Source organism: Nothobranchius furzeri, chromosome 16, assembly GCF_043380555.1.
Source record: "Nothobranchius furzeri strain GRZ-AD chromosome 16, NfurGRZ-RIMD1, whole genome shotgun sequence".
NCBI classification, from domain to species: domain Eukaryota; kingdom Metazoa; phylum Chordata; class Actinopteri; order Cyprinodontiformes; family Nothobranchiidae; genus Nothobranchius; species Nothobranchius furzeri.
Window position 1 is genome coordinate 54,132,604 of NC_091756.1, and position 12,593 is coordinate 54,145,196.

The 12,593-nt window shown below is 43.1% G+C and overlaps 1 long non-coding RNA gene across 1 annotated transcript; it reads left to right on the top strand.

Moving 5' to 3' along the window:
• Positions 1-2,372: 2,372 nt before the first annotated feature.
• Positions 2,373-3,992, top strand: LOC139063563 (uncharacterized). The gene is made up of 4 exons (XR_011516934.1): positions 2,373-2,511; positions 3,036-3,131; positions 3,214-3,303; positions 3,762-3,992. It is a non-coding gene; the product is annotated as an uncharacterized lncRNA (long non-coding RNA).
• The last annotated feature ends 8,601 nt before the right edge of the window (positions 3,993-12,593 follow it).

A 12,593-nucleotide genomic window follows, 5' to 3' on the forward strand; every position in this document is an offset into this window, starting at 1 on the left:
CCTGCATCTGATCACTTAGGCCCTTTGTTTTCTGGAATGCCGCCACACCCTTATTTCACTTTGAGGCTTGTGTTGGCATTTCTAGATTAACTCCTCGTTAGAAGTCTCCCATCGCTAGCACTTCCGTCTTTGGGTCTTGTCACTCACAACAGCTCTCTTCATTGCTCATTAGGTTGAACCCAGGTGAGGAGCCGGACACATAGACCCTGGGAGCATGGTTCCTCTATTAGTCAACAAATTGGTTATTTAACTCCCGTCGTCAAGTCAAACTTGAGAAATTTGGGTGTGGTTTTTGACCAATCAATGTCTTGTAGTGTCTGCTTTAAACAATTTATCTGTATATAAAATAATATCATATAATATCATACAGTGTTGTAATAACTGCAGCTTAAAAGAGTGTGTCATCCTTATTCATTTGGAGCCCCAAAGAAGAAATGTCACCAACAGAGGCTATAGAGAGGCAGCTGGGACTGTTGTCAAGGAGTCATAATTTACAAGGCGACTCTGTGGAGACTCCATTCTCCTACAATAGCATTTTGCTATTATAAGCAGGCTTAGGAATGTGCACTTACCAAATTAGGACTTTTTAGGAATGCTGTTGCAGAGTTATAAGCAGTGGACCGATGCCAAAAAGGCAGAACCACTATTGGGCTGCATGGTTCTCCATCAGTGTACCGATGTCTGTATTTAACATGGACTGGATTGTAATAAACCTGTTAACTTTTTTAACTTGAACTTTGTCATCACTGAGTACAACCACTCCAAGATACAGGACCAGCTCAGCATGAAAAATAACCACAGTCTCTTGAAGGACAGGTTAGTGTCAAAACATGAACTTGAAATGGTCATCCATGTCTTTATCTCCTTCCGTCTAGATTCCTGTAACACACTTTTCAACTTTGAAAAGATGGATCAAGGAAGTGATAGAAATAAGGAGACGTGGACACAAAACTATGAACAGAGATGACAGAGTATTCACGATGGATCATCCAATGGACAGTGTCATCAGCAAGGGGGAGGCAGGCAGCAGAGGATGACGATGATGAATTTGTTTTATGATATTATGATCCATTTATAATTTTATGACTTTGTTTTTATGATTTTAATTTATTTTATGTTATTAGATGTTTTATTTCTAAAATCATTTAGATTTTATGACTTAATGTTTTTATTTATTTATTTTGCTGATATCTGTGAAGCACTTAATGATTCTCTTGCTGTAATGAGGGCTACATAAAAATGACTTACTCACTATAAAGATTCAACCTGGAGGCCACAGAGAATTCTAACAATGTCATCAATGTGCTTGTGATGGACAGAACTTTGTTTCTAAGGGTCTCTACATTTATCAAACTAAACATGTAAGATCCAGATTGTTATAAATCATTAATAATATCCATTATGAGAGAAGTGGTGTGTGTAATCTGGAAGTTGACTGAGCTGTGTGTGATGTCATTGTGTTGTCTGACAGCTGCAGATTGTTTTGGTTTACTGATTTGAGTCAGCTGGTCATCTTTATAGCAGGAGGACATATTATTGTTGGTAATGCTTATCGTCCTCCCACCTCTCCAAAACATGAAGCAATAAGAAATTTAATAGATACAGTTCAATCATTTGGTGATGCAAGGGAAGTTATTTTACTAGGTGACCTTAATCTTAATTGGCTTAATGAATCAACTTTATCACAACGTATTCTTTTAAATAGCTTGAATCTGATGCAGTTGATCTCTGAGCCAACTAGGGTTGGTGCCACCAACTCCTCCCTAATTGATTGGGTTTTATTTACACACCCAAATAGATTTTGTGACTTTGGGGCTCTTGCCAATTGTTTTAGTGATCATTCTATTATTTATTGCTTTTGGAAAATAACTATTCCGCAAACACCTTCTTAGATTATTAAAATGTGTGATTTGCATGTTTTTAAAGGAGACATAACATGAAAAACCCACCTTTTTATCCATTAACACAGTGTGTTTCACATTTTAAGTGTCTAAGTGAGCAAAAAGGCTTATATTATTCACTGGAGTTGCTATTTAGATATTTAATAATTAAGTTTTGGGCATATTTGTCCACCCGTTCAGTTTTTACATTATCCATTACGTCAGTAATTAATTTAGTCAGGATAACTACCAAATATGGTAATGGCCCTCGGCTAAACACAGAGCCAATCCGCCATTTTTTCTTCTCGCTAAGATTTTTTGTAGTCCTATTGGAAAAATGCAGAATGTCTGGTTATTTTAGCCACACACAGCTCAAAACTGTTCCTCGTTTTAAGGAAGGGTGGTGTGGCAGTATTTAAACCCAGGAACTGATGACACTACTGCTAAAAAAACACAGAAGAAAAAGTAGTGTGTTTGTGTTTGTGTGTGTGTGTGTGTGTGTGTGGGCGCGCGCGCGTGCGCGTGGTTCGTTCGTTCCTGTCTCCAGGCTAGTAAGTACTGAGGGCTTCATCTATCTAAAAGGAGTCATTTGCATCTGAATGTGGCAGCACCGGGACACAGCAGCAGAGCGGTAAGCTTCATATCACTCTAAAATGTCGACAAACTTTACTTTAGATTTACGGGCATTAGCAGCACTAAAGCGTTAGCATCCGGCTTGCTATCGCTAGCACAGTATGCTAGTAAAGTTAGCACCCAGATCAATGTGGATTTGGCTGATTTTCGTGGAATAAAACGTGATTTCTGATCAACGCCTTCTTTTACACCAGATGATAACCTCCCACTGATTGTAGCAGCAGAGAGCCTGTGTGTTATTCTACGTGAGTGTGATGTAATCTTAGCATCCAGTAAATAAAGTCCCATATCAGCTAAAATGCAGCGTGACAAAGTCATTAAAGTGCGTCAACACAGTGGATTTAATAGTTTTAAAGAACAATCTCTGAGTGGAGTGAGGTTAGTTTTTTGTCTCACTGCAGATATAAAAACTAACTTTATCAGTCATACGCAGCAAAGCTCACCGTCTGTATGAGCGTGAGCGTCGGAAAGCTGATAAAATCGGCTGTAAAACAAAAGTAAAAATGCTCCTTTGCTTTTTAGAGTCAACATCCAGAAGACTGGAGCCGTGTTTCACTGACAGGCTGTCAGACTAAAGCCCTGATGAGCTCAGCTGGGGCAAACTGGTCTGATGTTTAGGTAAGTGAAGATCTGCTTCTCCGAGATGCTAGTAAAAAATAATTTAGCCAGCTTGCTAATGTTACTTTTCTTCTCTTCTAAGGAACACAGAACGTTCAGATGTTGGCATTTCACGTCACCTACTGAGGAAGGAGACCCACCAGTAAAGAGATGGTAGCTGGACCAGACCAAAGTGAGTGATGACACACCTCAGCCACCCTCATCATTAAGAACACCTCACCCCCTGAATCACTCCGTCTGATGACAGCAGAGTGATTTATTTGATGTTTTACTTGTTTAATCTGTTTAGAAATTATTGAATTACATTATTTTCTGTAATCGACCATCTGATCTGGATGTGTGCAGAATAACTTTCCCCAAATTCAGCAGCAGCTGGCCTGTAAAAACAGCTGCAGCATGTAGTAAGTCTGTCTGCACTGCTCTCTAATGAGCTTCCTTTCATAAGGAATCATTTGTATAATTTTAGTGTCACTATTTTATTACATTTGTAGGAAAATATGAAGTCACTGCAGCAAAGTGAACTTGTGAACAAACACAAACGTGACTATAAACATGAAAGCTAAAGAAACAACTTTCCTAAAGCTGCTTGTAAACAAAATATGTCATTAAAGTTATCGTCTATCATTGCAGAATATGGCGATGACATCATGGAACTGGTCTTTGGAAAAGTTTTCCCTGAACCAACTCCGTTTCTAGATGAGGTAGAGAAGATCTGCATCTCACCAACCCTCTGGTCTCAGTATTCAGACAACGGAGGTCTCCCACTGTTATCCAGGACCAGTTTGAAGCCCACATACTTCCCCTCCCTCATCATCAGGAAACATCAATCCGTATCCTGAGGACAACAGAAGACGGCAGGAGGACAGGAACTCTGAGACCTAGACACCACCAGCACCGAGACACAAAGCACCTGTGTGCACAACGCCTGTTTAACTACTAAAGCCTGTTTATTATATTGTTCTACGTATTTGCTGTGAGGTTAATACTTAGAAAATTTGTATATTAATGTAAACAATTAAAAAAATCACTGATTGTATGTTTTCTTTTAGATGTAATGGTCCAAACTCAGCCTTGTAGACATTTATTGCATCCTGTAGGTAAATACACAGAACAGGCTCAGATCCAGGATGACCCAGCATGCTCTTCTTCCATTCTGGCTGTTAGGGATTTTATCAATAACTCAATGCCTACTGATGTTTTCACCTAACGGTATTTATTTAGAATGCAGGTAAGATTTAACTATATTTGTTAGCAAAGCAGACTGATCTTGGGAATTTCACTGCAGCACTGATGTCCACCTCTCTGTACACATTAGAGAGAATTACCACTTTTCAGCTAAACACATTTAATAAAGATATAGGCTACGCATTGCAGACAATAAAAACAAAGTTGTAAGCATTAGAATTATAATGATCACATTAAAGAACATTTGGAGGAATGTTCTTTATTTTTGACTCGAATCTCAAATCTTTAAATTAAAATGTAACTGCTTTTTATCCATTTTCAGCCATTAAGACACCCAATATAAAATAAGACTACTTATAAAATTATTTATAATTATATGTATGTATATATATAGAGATCTTAATAAAATGTATTCTTTTAATGGTGTTTTAATGAGCTGTATCATTTTTTAAAACATTTTTTTATAGAAATAAATAAGCAAGCAGCATTCCTTGTGTGTGTGTGTGTGTGTGTGCGCGCGCGCGCGCACGTGCCTGCTAGCTGATCCCTCCGTCGGCAGTGACGGGTGTGTGTGTGTGACTACAGACAAATGCATGAGAGAGTTAGCAGCCTTGAAACAGCTTGATGAACTACCCTCCCCACATGTTTTAAAAATGCTAATACGCTATGCTAAATCTGCTATGCTAAATAATGATTTCTCTATAGAACTACAAAGTCCGACTGGGGGAGGAGAGTACAGGTCTGCACTATGGAGGGGGGCGGAGTTTACAGCTCCTCCTCCAGTTTAAAGAGACAGTACCCAAAAACGGCTCGTTCTCAAGACTCTCCTCAGAACAGGGGTAGATGAGGGTCTGTAGAGCAACAATAATGAGGAAATCAGACCAAAGAACTGCAGTTCCACTGTATTTAGACCCCAACTGAAGGATTTAGATGTAAAAAGGAATAACTTAAAAGCATGTTATGTCTCCTTTAATGCTGATCACTATTTGCAGGAGTTAAGATAGCTAAACTGGAATAGATTGCATTTAATAACAGATGTTGTCAACGCCTGTCATGACTCAAGGGAGATGTTTAACCCAAGACATGCAGAATCAACACTTCTCTGGGTAAGTTAAAGAAAAGTTATTTTATTTTTAAAACAGGAACAAAAGGTGCACTGGGAAGTCCAGTGAAGGGTGTGCCGTACGGCGTTAGTCCATATGGTAATCCAAGATGTGCGGGGAAGGTGGGAAGCCAAGGTGAGTACTGGTGGAGGCTCAGGGGGCTGAGGTGGGTGAGGCAGTGGAGGTAATCAGGGCAGGCGTAGAGGAGAAGGATGGGACGTGGTTCTGGTGATCCGGGGTTCGAGCGGCGAAGGTAGTGAGTAGAGTGGAGTTTCCTGAATGGAGTACACAAACAAGGTTCAGAGGAGAATCCAAAATCGTAATCCAGAAACAGTCCGTAGTTCAAAACCAAAAAATCCACAATCAAACTCAAGCGAGTAAAACGAGCAAATGAATACAAGAGGCTGGGGCTACCTAAATTGGTGCAATCATCCGGCGTAGTGTGGTGTCTGCATCCTCCCTTTGTACCAGACATCCTGATTGGAGATTCAGCGCACCTGCTGCCCCCTCCGCTCCTCACCAGTGGGAAATTGTCTCAAAGATGGTTAGAGAGAGAGGAGCACTCACCTTGGCTCGAGAGCATGACCCCCCCTCAACGGATGCCCCCTGGCGTCCCAGCAATGGATCTGGAAGCCTCGAAGTCAGTGATGAGGGAGGGGTCTTCAATGAAGGACCGGGGTATCCAAGACCGCTCCTCTGGGCCATACCCCTCCCATTCTGCCAGGTACTGCATCCCCCGTCCCTGGGAGCACGAGTCGAGGATCCGCCGAACCCTGTAGACCAGCCCCCCCTTGTAGAGCTGGGCAGGAGGCGGCGGAGCAGGCACCGGACACAGGGGCTGGAGACCACGGGCTTGACCAGGGACACTTGGAACACGGGGTGGACCCTCAGAGATTGCGGGAGGTCCATGTGTAGGGTCACTGGGCTCGGAACAGCCGCCACCTTGAACGGACCAAGGTACCAAGGGGCGAATTTCTTAGACGTCGCCTTGAGGGGTATGTCCTTTGATGATAGCCAGACAATCTGCCCCGGGGAGTAGGTTGGCGCTGGGTGACGATGCCGATCCGCCAGCCACTGGTTCTTCTCGGCGTTACGTTGGAGAGCGGATTTCGTGGCCGCCCACGTACGGCGGGCCCGGTGAAGAAACTGAGGCGTGGTAGTGGTGGGACCTGTTTGGAGTGGGAACAAGGAAGGTTGATACCCAAGAGAAGCTTCAAACGGAGACTGACCTGTGGCAGAGGAGATGTGGCTATTGTGGGCGTACTCCACCCAGGCGAGATGGTCACTCCAGGCAGAGGGGTTCGTGGCACACACACAGCGTAGCATGGCGCCCAGCTCCTGATTTATGCGCTTGCACTGGCCATTGGTTTGGGGGTGGAATCCCGAGGTTAAGGCAACCGGGACCCCCAGGGCAGTGGCGAACACATTAATCCAGCTGGTGGTTGGTTGGTACCTTTTTGCTGGGCACACACGTGGTATGCCGACACGTACTCCTTGATGTCCTTGTAGATGGAGGGCAACCAGAAGGAGCATTTGATTAAGGCCAAGGTTCGTCCCACCCCAGGGTGTATGGAGAATTTCCCAGAGTGAGCCCAGTGGATAACCTTTCCTCGCAGACTCTGAGGAACAAACAGTTTATTGGGTGGACCATTACCTGGGCCGGGGTCAGCCTTGAGAGTCTCCAGAACCTGGTCCCTAAATGCCCAAGTGACTCCCACCACAATGCAGGAAGGAGGTAGAATAGTACCAGGTTTGGATTTGTCCTATGAGGCATACTGACGGGAGAGAGCATCGGGCTTAGTGTTCTTTGATCCTGCGCGATAAGACAATACAAAGTTAAAACGCGAGAAAAACAGAGACCAACGGTATTGCCGAGGGTTAAGTCTCTTAGCCTCCTTGAGGTAAATCAGATTCTTGTGGTCTGTCCAAATAAACAGATGTTCAGCCCCCTCCAACCAGTGCCTCCACTCCTCAAGAGCCAGTTTAAGGGCCAGTAACTCCCGGTCCCCCATGTCATACCTGCTCTCGGTGAGTGTTAATCACCGTGAGAAAAAGGCACAAGGATGGAGCTTGTGGTCTGCAGAGGATACCTGAGAGAGGACCTCTCCCACCCCAGTGTCCGAGGCATCCACCTCCAAGGTGAACTGCTGCTTGGGGTCGGGCCTGCAGAGTACCGGGGCCTCAGAGAACCTTTTCTTGAGTGCCCAGAAGGCTGCCTCAGCTTCTGGAGACCAAAAAAAGGGTTTAGTAGTTGAAATGAGAGTCGATAGTGGAGCTGCGGTTTGACTATAGTTGCGGATGAACCATCTATAAAAGTTGGCGAAGCCCAGAAATCGCTGCAGCTGTTTTCTGGTAGTAGGAGTGGGCCACTCTGTCATAGCTTGCACCTTGTCTGGGTCTGCCTTCAGTTGTCCACTTTCTAACACAAAACCTAAAAATTTCACAACTGACACATGAAATTCACATTTCTCTGCTTTAACAAACAGTCTGTTGTCTAAAAGCTATTGGAGCACGGCTTGGACATGTCTTTGGTGCTGGGTGATGGACCTGGAAAAGATTAAAATGTCTTCTATATAGACAGTCACAAAGTCATTCAAATAGTCACCCAGTACAGAGTTCACCAGTCTCTGGAACACCGCCGGGGCATTGGTGAGACCAAAAGGCATCACGAGGTATTTGAAGTGCCCCAGGGGTGTTTTGAAAACCGTCTTCCACTCGTCCCCTCGGCGAATTCCGACCAAGTGATAAGTGTTTCGAAGATCCAATCGGGTGAAGATGGTGGCGTCTTGGACGGGCTCGAAAGTGGAAAGTAGGGGTAGGGGGTATTTGTCCTTGACAGTAATCTGGTTGAGACCCCGATGGTCAATGCAAGGGCGGAGAGACCCATCTTTCTTGGCGACGAAGAAGAACCCAGCCCCCAGGGGTGAGGTAGATGGCATTTGCCAAAGCCTCTGTAATGTAGGTCTGCATGCTGTCTCGTTCAGGTTTTGAGAGGGTGTAAAGATGGCTGGATGGCAACGGAGCTCCCAGTAGCAGGCCGATGCCACAATCAAAAGGATGAGGAGGAGGAGGCGTGGCAGCTCGGTCCCTGCTGAACACCTGTTGAAGGTCGTGATAAACAGGGGGTACCTGGGAGAGATCGGGAGGCTCAACTGGCGTCAAGCCAGAGTCCTTAGACACGGTAGGTGCCGAATTGAGGCATGTGAGGTGAAACTCCGGACTCCAGGTCTCGGCTCTGCTGGCTCGCCAGTCCAAAAGCGGGTTGTGTAATTTGAGCCAAGAATGTCCAAGCACCACTGGATTCTGCGGGGATGGGAACACAAATAGTGAGAGGGTCTCTGTGTGGTTAACTGAGACCTGGAGCTGGAGTGGCAGCGTCCTGTGAGTAATGGTGGACAGTACTCTTCCATCCAGCGAGGTAACTGACACTGGCTCGGGAAGACGCTCCGTCGAAATTCCCCATTCACAGACCAGTTGGGGATCCACCAGCGACTGCTCACACCCCGAGTCCACAAGGGCAGTAGTCTGGTGGCGTCGACTGTTCCAAGTTACAGCACACGTGATGAGAAACCGGGAGGTTTTATTTCCTGTGTTACTACCCACCAGGACTCCCGGTCCTACTGGTGGGCTCGACCTTTTAACAACGCCGGGGATGTCTGAACGAAATGTCCAGGTAGTCCACAGTACAGACAGAGGCCTTTACTGATGCGCTGTCGCCATTCCTTCGGGGTTAGGTGGGCTCTTCCCAACTGTATCGGCTCCTCCGACGACTCCGAGGGAGGAGGTCTAGGGGTAGAATGACGATGTGCAGGAGGCAGCGAAAACTCCACCGCTGACGTCCTCTGAAGGTCCCGATATCGTTTGTCAATGGAAATGGAGAGAGAGATTAATCCATCCAGGGTGGGTGGCTTGGGGCACAGAGCCAGCTGATTTTTTACTCTGTCACTCAGGGCTTCAATAAAAGCTGCTTTTAATGCGTCGTCATTCCATGTCGTCATGGCCGCCAAAGTCCTGAACTCCAATGACACATTTGCCACCGTTCTCCTTCCCTGGGATAGGTGCAAGAGCTTCTTCCGGATGTTGGTGGTGGTTTCGGAACTGCAGAAAGTCAGTTTAAAATCCTCCAGAAAGTCAGTATAGAGGCCAGACAAATTCAAGCGAGCAAAACGAGCAAACGAGCAAACAAATACAAGAAGCTGGGGCTAACTAAAATGGTGCAATCATCCGGCGTAGTGTGGTGTCTCCATCCTCCCTTTATACCAGACATCTTGATTGGAGATTCAACGCACCTGCTACCCCCTCTGCTCCTCACCTGTGGGAAATTTCCTCAAAGATGGTTAGAGAGAGGAGCACTCACCTTGGCTCGAGAACATGACAACGCCTGGAAATGTTTTCGTTTTGAGTTTCTGCAGGTTCTTGATTAGCATGCTCCTTGGGTCAGTGTAAAAGTTAAAGGCAGACATCTGACTTGGGTCTCTCGAGAATTAATTGCTTTTTTTAAGAAGCATGATAGAGCCTGGAAACTAGTTAAATGCACTAATCTTCATGATCATTGGACTGAATATAAAAAAAACTAAGAAATTTTGTACTACACAGACAAGAGATGCTGAGGCTAATTTTTTACAAAAACTGTTTACATAAGGACTTTAACAATCCTAAGCATTTCTGGAATAAAATAAAAGAATTACGTGGGGAGACTAAAGTTAAAACTAATAAAAAAGTAATGGTAAGGTTTCTTGTGATCCGGATGTAATTGCTGAGGCCTTTAGTAAACATTTTGCATTATCTCCTTTACCTAACTCCAGTTCATCTGGCTTCTTACACTTTGCCTCATCACTGCTCTAGCTGTTTTTCCTTTTCTGAAATTGACCCAAATGAGGTTTTGAAAGTGTTAAAGACTCTTTCAACAGGCAATTCAGCTGGTCCCGATGGTATTGGAGGTCGATTTTTTAGAATTGCTGCTGATGCTTTGGCCCTTCCTTTGTCAATTCTTTTTAATCTTTCTATCAACTTGTGTTCTATCCCTATAAATTGGAAATCTACTAAGATTATTCCACTGCATAAAGGGAATGATACTTCTGAACGTAATAATTACAGACCTATTGCAATAGGTAACACAGTGGTAAAAGTTTTAGAAAAATTGGTATTTCATCAACTACCAAATTATTTGGATACTAATAATCTATTTTCTCAATGTTTATCAGGATTTAGAAAACATTTATCTACAACTGCCTTACTTAAATTTACCAATGACATTTATTCAGGTTTTGATAATAATTAAATTGGAGGAGCTATCTTTCTTGATTTAACAAAAGCCTTTGATTTAGTTGACCATTATTTGCTTTTAGACAAATTGTATGCCATTGGACTCTAAAAGTTATCAATATTGTGGTTTAACCCTCTGGGGTCCAGGGTGTAATTTGCCGTTTTTGACTAATTTAGAGTTTTCCTTTGTTTTTCCAAAATAAAAACCACAACCACTGCCTTACGTGGTATCAATTTTTTCAGCACAACCTGGACTTTATGAATTTATACTTATTTTTTATATTTGGACATAAAGGGGTTGCATATTAGACCTTAAATCACTCAAAAACATAAAATCCGAATAGGAAAAAAGTTGTTTATTTTACTGTGAAATCAACAAACATTTATGACGAATGTTTTTTATAATTTAGAATGGTAATCTAGACTGTACATTTATAAAAAAAATGAATAAACATAGCAAATAACAATTTAAAAAAAAGTATTAGCCCTCTGTGGTCCAGGGGGTAAATCATCTTTTTTGACTCATTTTGGTTTTTCTTTTGTATTTTCTAATAAAAACAATAAATATTGCCTTATGGGGTATCATTTTTTCAGGACAACCTGGACTATCTGAATTTCTACTTATTTTATTAATTTGGCAATAATGTACATGCATTTTGGAGTGGGGAGTGGCTCTGTCTCACGCCGAGATCTGACAGCAGTTGGATCTCCGAGGAGCTGGATCTCTGCCTTCATCCTCTACCTCATCATGACCCAACTCTTCTATGAGGAAGGATGGATCTGCCACATCCTCAACAACATCCTCGCTATTTGCCTCAGACTCCGGCTGTGAGTCTCCGTCCACTTCCTCTGCTTCCAGTTCAAAAAACCGCCGTACTGGCTGAACTGCCTGGTGAACTTTATCGTTCTCATCATCCTTTATATAAGCCTAATAAAAGCCTACTAAACTGCAGAGACATTATATCTGTCCGGATCGCTCCAAAAAATGAAATTTACTGTCAATATCTGTCTAATTGTTTGTTGTTACTCCGTTCGCGCCACTCCTTTCCCCGCGAAGCGGCTCCTTTTTGCGCACATCTCGTTACTCGAGCAGCCTTCCCCTCTCTCTCAGCTACATAATGATACTTTTTATCAGTTGAATATGTGAGACTTCCACCAACAGCAAAAGGATCTCATGTTTTTGTGTTTTTTTTTATGTTCACAAGCACGTTCCCTCTCACGGATTACTAAACTGCTGTTTTGACAAGTTATCAGATTGTCTAAAAATAGGTTGTTTTTAGTTTAGTATAACTCCGCTTTTACATTGCCTATTAACAAAATTTAAAAACTGGGGTGTCGTTTATAATCTCCTTTTTAAAGGTGAATTGAAAGCGAAACTCAGGAAGGCGGAGTCTTGCTGCTACAACGTCCCAAATCAGACCTGTTCTAAAGACGCGTATACACGTCCATGGACCCCAGAGGGTTAACTCTTTTCTTCATAATCAATCACAATTTGTCTCTTTTAATAGGTTTGAATCAAATACGCGAGGTGTCTTTAGAAGTGTTCCGCAAGGCTCTTCATTGGGGTCGTTATTATTTTCTATTTTTATTAATGACTTGCCACTGTGTTGTACCTCTTGTTCTGTTCACATGTACGCTGATGATACTGTATTATACTGCTCTCAGCCGAGTAAAGTGGAAACACAGGAAAGTCTTCAGTCTAATTTTAACAGAGTGCAGCGCTGGTTAGTCCAAAATAAACATATTTTAAATAAATCTAAAACCTACTCCATGCTTTTTAGTAGAAGTGCTATTAAATCTGGTGCTGAAGGGACTCTCAATCTACATTTTATAGATTCCTCTCTTGTATACACATATGATAAAATAAAATATTTAGGTGTTTGGTTGGAGCCGGAGCTGTCCTTCAGAT